This window comes from Pararge aegeria, chromosome 12, assembly GCF_905163445.1.
Source record: "Pararge aegeria chromosome 12, ilParAegt1.1, whole genome shotgun sequence".
In the NCBI taxonomy this organism is placed as follows: Eukaryota; Metazoa; Arthropoda; class Insecta; order Lepidoptera; family Nymphalidae; genus Pararge; species Pararge aegeria.
In genome coordinates this window covers 837,313-844,770 of record NC_053191.1, presented here as the reverse complement: position 1 = coordinate 844,770, position 7,458 = coordinate 837,313, and positions in this window count along the sequence as shown.

Genomic DNA, 7,458 nt, shown 5'->3' with positions numbered 1-7,458 from the left:
GGGGGGAGGTAGGGGAAGCCCCCCCCACCTTTCCCCTTTGTCGGAAAAGTATAGTTTTCGAGTAATGATTTTTTTTATAAATCATAACCTCACTTCTTTTACATAGGAATATTGACCTATATATTAAATATCCTATGTTAAATATACCTTTTTAGTGTCAGATTCTAGGGGACGTCTCGCTCCGCTCTGCTTCGCTCGGCTCTCAATGGTCTTTTATGTTCTAACCTAACCTAACCTAGCTTCTTAAAATAGATTTTGACCTATGTATTAAATATCCTATGTTAAATATACCTTTTTAGTGTCAGATTCTAGGGGACGCCTCGCTCCGCTCCGCTTCGCTCGGCTCTCAATGGTCTTTTATGTTCTAACCTAACCTAACCTAGCTTGACCACTAGAGAAACGTAATGACGATTGACATTTGACATTGACGGACGTTCGCAAAATGGCCGTCGACAACGTTCCGTTACACACTTTTTTGTTGTAACTATTCATAAACTATACCAAATACATATCTAGCTGCATTTCGTTATACGCAATTTTTAGTGAAATTTATTTTTATCGTAATTAATTCAAAATGCATTTCCGAAATCCAAAAACAGTGTATATGGACCAAGTTTAATCCAGACAAAGCTCCTAAGCAAAAAACATATGTAAAATCAAGTACCGGATATCTATACCCAACCCAAATCGTCTGATGGGAGGCTTCGGCCAAGACTGGTAACTACCCTGCTGACAGACACCTGCTATAAAACCAACGTTAACGTATGGGTTTAATATAAATGCTGTACCACCAACAGGTCAGCCCGCTACCATCAGATGTTGAGATTGCAATCAAAGACTAACTTGTAGTAGAAAAAAACAAAAATATCAAACGTAGGAAGCTGCTACGCCCAAGCGGCATAAGACCGTCATTCTTGGAACATCCTAAACGTAGCTTTCGTAGGTGGACGGATGACATCAAGCGAGTAGCAGGGAGCACAAGTTGATGCGTACATTACATGCAAAATATTAATAAATATGTATTCTTTTACTTTTTTATACTTTTGAACAACATAAAAAGTACATAAAAAAAGAATAAGCAAAACAACGTATAAAATTTGGTGGCCTTATCGCTTCATTGCCATAAATATGACATAGAGAGTTGATGGCGAACTAAATTCGTCTTAAAACTAAAGCTAAGTCATCATCATATCAACGTATAACCGGTCCACTACAGAGGTAAGTCCCACAATAAGAAGTGGTTAAGGCCGTAGTCCACCACGCTGGCCCAGTGCAGATTGGCGACTCCGCACACCTTAGAGAACATTATGCAGAAATCTCAGGCATGCAGGTTTCGTAACGATGTTTTCCTTCACCATTGAAGCAAATTATATTTTAATTACCTTAAGTAAATAATTTAGAATATGACTTACTTAGAAAATATGTTTGTCTCGAACTACTAACTCTAGAATTTTCCAAGCTTATTTGGTTCTGCTTTAGTATTTCCAGCTCGTAAAACAAGACGTACATGCAGGGGAAGCAACGGGTAGTGCTAGTACATAACATACTGCTGGTATGATGTTTACAAACGCCGCTGTTCGCTATTGGTTTGACAACGGCCTAGTGGGGCCATAATGCGTGAAAACTTTCTATACGAGAGTATAGTCAAAGAGCTTGCTGTTATAAATAATGCTCTTAGTTGCTAATTAGGTTCATATGTACAGGCACTTAGTCTTTGTGACATTGTATCACACACGAAACTACGTTGTTGACGTCAAAGTTATAGTTTTTGAAATGAAATGAAATTTATTTACTTACTAGCAGCTGGACGGGACTTCTGGCGCATTAAATTGGTGCTTTTGTAACACGAATTTTAAAATGAGTGTTTTTAAAAACACTTATGGTATTTTATTGAATGCCATTACTTCAAAAACAAAGGTCTTTTATACAATCTTCCAATGCTAATATATGTCTTTTAGAGTAATAATAAATGTTCAATTAGAAAATGTTCAAAGATACAAAATACAAATCGAGTAATTACCGCCGATTTTGTGTAACCGACAACAACAAATATTGCCGCATATTTTTTTTTAAATAATTTTCCATATAAATGTCCTATTATTTGTGATAACGACAAAGACACCGGAAGGTATCTTTGCATCGCTCGAGTCCATATAGGACTGAAGTGTAACGAAAATACAATTATATTAAAATACCCACCGGCACAATGTCATGAACATTAGGTATGAATCTCCATCCCTAATAATCCCTACTTAATATTATAAATGTCAATGTAAGTTTGTTTGTTACGCATTCACGCAAAAACTACTTAACCGATCCTCATGAAACTTTGTACTCATATTTTTGGAAGTATTAGAAGTAATATAGGATACTTTTTATCCCGACATTAAGCTCAGTTCCTTGGGAGAGTGGATGAAAGTGTTTGACGATTTTACACCATAACTCCGACAAATTATAACCGATATAAATAATTATTTTTGTACTATAGAGGTTATAATATGTGTTTAATTTTGCCCAATCTTTGGTTGGAGATATAGGACAAAACTTCTCAGCGGACAGCAGCAAACCTCTCATTTAGGGCTTAGCGATACTGAAAACTTGAATTTTTTTTTAGAACTACACCTATATTTAATGCCACATCAAATAACAAAATCAAACGCAGACGCAGTCGCAGGCAACGGCTAGTCTAATATAATAATAATAAATAAATAAATAATATTTCTTGAAAACTATAGGTATATATTAATAACATAAGAATTACCTGATCATTTGTCAAAAACGAGGTGGACAGATCATCAGGCGAGTAGCTGGGAGCCGTTGGAGGCAAGCGGCCCAGGACCGTGCATTGTGGAACTCCCTACAAATGACCTATGTCCAGCAGTGGACGTCAATTGGTTGAGATGATGATGATGATGATTTGTCACAATGATAATCGTTTTAATAAGATAGCTGGCATGAATCAAATTATATTTATCAAAAGTTTAATTATTTACCCACATTTTGAAATTACTGTAACAATTGAATTGGGCAATGGTATTGTAATGCATCTATATAACTTTAATAGTGCAATCAAGAATCACTTTTGTTCCATGGACTCTTATTCTATTGGACGTAATAGATTTCAAAGCTCCCGTTTCAGCAGTAAACTCAAGCTGATAGGCTATTTTGAGAAGTTTTGGGAAATCGCGGATAGTTTATTATATTTCTTTTGATGTAGGTACGATTTTATGTTATGTGAATTCACTGTTTTCATCATATCAACCAATTTTCTGCCAACTACAGGGCACGGGTTTCCTCCCACAATAAGAAGGAAGTTAAAAGGCCGTAGTCCACCGCGCTGGCCCAGTGGTGGACTTCTATAGCTTTCAGAACATTCGCACACCATTCAACATAAACCTATAATAATCAGTATTTTTTTTCTTTGCTGGGTTTGCCCGGCCGAGATAGTTTTTTAGCAATACGGCCGCCCATTGTACCTGTGTTTTATACGTTTAAAAGAAAACCGACATAATACTTCACAGATTTTAGAGGTAAATTGTGTACTGTATCTGAGACTTATCTGTAAAACCAAAAAACCTAACAGTTTTTGAGTAAACGACTGCCATAGTTTTTACTGAAATAAATCTGATACAGCCCTAACATCATATGCTAATTAAAATCATGTGACTCCTGTCACTTTATTAGATACGCGTCGCGTGGCGCAGGTAGGTATTATGTGCGTGTCGGTATTTTATATTCAATAGGGTTGTCACAAGTAAACACTTAGAATGTTTTGGATTAGTTTGTATGGAAAAATAGACATGCTTCTTTTGATTTAATACTTTTACAGGGTGATTCCTTATGAAATATACTTATGCATCCTTCAATATTATATCATTACACATTAGAAGTAAGTAAAGTAAAGTCCTATTATAGTATAAAGGACTACGTAATCGATAAATAAATAAAATAAATAAATAAATATACTACGACAATACACACATCGCCATCTAGCCCCAAGGTAAGCGTTAGCTTGTGTTATGGGTACTAAGATGTCTGATGAATATTTTTATGAATACATAAATACTAAGAATATACATATAAACACCCAGACCCTGAAAAACATTCATGCACATCACACAAACATTTTCCAGTAGTGGGAATCGAACCCACGGCCTTGGACTAAGAAAGCAGGGTCGCTGCCCACTGCGCCAGTCGGCCGTCAAATCAAATCAATCAATCGATAAAAAAGCTTGGGTGTGAATTATTGCTCAACTCTTCTAATAATTTTAAATGAAGATGGTGATAAAAAAAAACACCCGGCTAAGCTTGTTGTGGGCTTCTTCTTAGACCAGGGACGCGTTTAGAACATTCGTAGCTTTAGTTTTAAGTTTACGAATATGTTAATCGCCATCATCTCATTATCGTGTACTTCTCATGTAATGTTCGCATTAAAAGTGCCACCTACTTGAATAAAGATATTTTTGACTTTGACTTTGAACACTTTGTATATGTTTTTCTTAATAATTTACTTGTGTTAGGTGAACAATAAAACCTATTTTTTAGAACAAGAAAATCATTAAAGCGATTAAACCCACACCCTTTTAAAATATTTTTACATTTGAATCCTATCATAGAATAGGAGATACACTTACAACGGTGTTAGTCACACCAGGCGCACATAAGCCCGGCTTAGTAGCACAGCTGTCGCAGATGCCGGCATTTCCCACCTCAGCCTGTCAATCGATGCCGGTATTGACGACGCCGACTGCACTGTGTACTGGTCGCTTAAGATCGTACCGTAAAAAGACCGTAAAAAAAAGACTGTACCTCGTGGTTAGACAGTTTAATTTTTCACAGACAACAATTTTCAACAAATACTAAAAACAGAATAAAATAATTTTTTGAGTGTAGGTACTGATGGTGATTTATTTCCGTTTTATACGTATGGAACCCTTCGTGCGCGAAGCTGACTCGCACTTAGCTGGTTATTTATTTAATTCCAAATCTTTTATACATAACTTATAAGAACGTTCTAAGAATTTTCTAATTTTAAGTAATATATTAAATCTAACGATGTTCACTTATGCCCGCATTCACTAAACCTAGAAATCGCGTAAATAGAATACCCACTGATCTAGGGGATGTCTTTAGAAAAATAACGTTTCAACAACTCTTAAGTAATAACTTTGGCCAAAGATAGATGTATTACGTGCCATATTACGCATTGCCTTGTTATTCGTTAGCGAAACCGGGCATTAGTCAGATATATGGTCAAGAATAACATCTCTTTTTTACTGTGATAAATTACATTGATTATAAATATTTTAAGTTCTGTAAACCCTGTTTATTAGCAGTCAGCACTTTAATAGTGTTTTGCAATAGTAGAGTCCTTTTAGCGTATCGAAACACTGTAATAGGCATCGCGTAAATTGAATGCCTAAAAATGTAGGTGATTTTTATGGAAAAAAAACGTTTCACCAACTCGTAGGTATTTACTATTGGGGACGGCTTATGTATGCCTAGGAATCTCCTTAGATTAGGCGTTACTTATTTAGGCATTGACTTGTTCGTAGTTAGGGGCAATATAGTCGCAAATTCTGTAAAGCTATTTCTATTTTGTCACGGGCGCTTGCTGTTGAAATTTAGACAACTTTAAGCTTTAAAACAAGTTACGTAACATCTATTTTAGTGTATTGGTACAGAGTATCGATAATCGAAACTGACCTTCGATTATGGGCGTACAAATCTTATATCTACTAGGGTGAAACATGAAATAGAAATGTCCACCCACTGTAGTGTTGAGTGGGAGCACATTTCTATTTCATGGTTACTTACCATCTTAGATTCTGATTACAGTCCGCTGCGCTCCTACATTGCACTGTATCTAGAAACGATAGCCGTTCGTACACACATACATATAACACCCCGTCGTTTTTGTGTGGGGGTTAAAAAGAAGATAAACACAACACAACGTACACAATTTGGCGGGGTTAGCGCTACGTGCTGATCTCTTCCAGACAACCAATGGCGTAGAAAACACAGTTATAGAAAAGGTGTAGGTGGTGTATATATATATATACACACATACACACATACACACAAATATGTGAAATTATATACATATATATACACAAATTTAAAAATTCTTTCTTTGTGATGCGTTCATACATAAATGTTTACATAATTGTGAGGGAATGGTGATAACTTACTTCGCCAACTTAAACCTAAAACTACAAGGGTTCCAAACGCGCCCTGATCTAAGAATAGCCCACAACAAACTTAGCCGGGTAATTTTTTTATTATCACCATCTCACCGTAAATTAATATTAAGCTATGAAGTTAGAGCAATTCACACCAAAGATTTTTATCTAATCTAATCTAAGTTTCTAAAATCTAAGTTTAAGTAATGCTTAACATTATAATAGGATTTTTTAAGCTTACGTTTTACATAAACTTTGAACTTATTGAGAGACATCTCAAAGATTATATAAATAAATAAATATAAATTTAAATATACTACGACAATACACACATCGCCATCTAGTCCCAAAGTAAGCGTAGCTTGTGTTATGGGTACTAAGTTGACTGATATTTTTATGAATAATATACATAAATACTTATAATATACAGATAAACACCCAGACACTGAAAAACATTCATGTTCATCACACAAACATGTTCCAGTTGTGGGAATCGAACCCACGGCCATGGACTCAGAAAGCAGGGTCACTGCCCACTGCGCCAGTCGGCCGTCAATTTGGTAATTTGTTATAAGATAATATACCTTGCCCTTGAATTAATAAGCAATTTAAAGTAGCCTAGTAAACTACACAAAGAGTTAAGTTTTGCTTCAAATATTCATATTTTAACAGCCTATTTTCTTTTTAAATTAAATATACATAGTAATATGATGGTTCCTTTATCTTACTTAACTGCGGGTGATATTATAGCAGCAGTGTATGGGCAAATATAGGACTAAACTTCTAAATAGTCTTTAGTGACTTAAGACTTTAAAATAGAGTTTAGTCCCTCTACAATCGCCTAACAAAGACATCAACGGGCAATCATAAATTAAATTATGATGCGGTTGTAGGAGACGGACATTTACTTAAGTGGTGTCCATTTTGGTTCCGGAATACGGAACCCTAAAAAGGAGGATTATGGCCAATTAGACGGGCGGAATGCGCGTTCCTTGCATGCGCTGCGAATTCCTACCCTGTACATAGGTTGGTTTTCCCACTTGCAATCGATCGGCTAAAAAAAAAACAATTTATTAGGAGAGTTTTTCAAACAGAGCTCGTCTGGGAAGTATACAACCATGCTTATTAAGTAGCATTTTCGTCTTAAAGTCTGAAGGGAGTGGTTTCCGGTGTAATGTAGGCACATAAGGTTTAACATCTTCGCCTCAGATCGATGGACACAGGGCGGAACTTTGCAGATCGTGTTGCAAAAAAAAACGTGGTTACGTGAGGATAT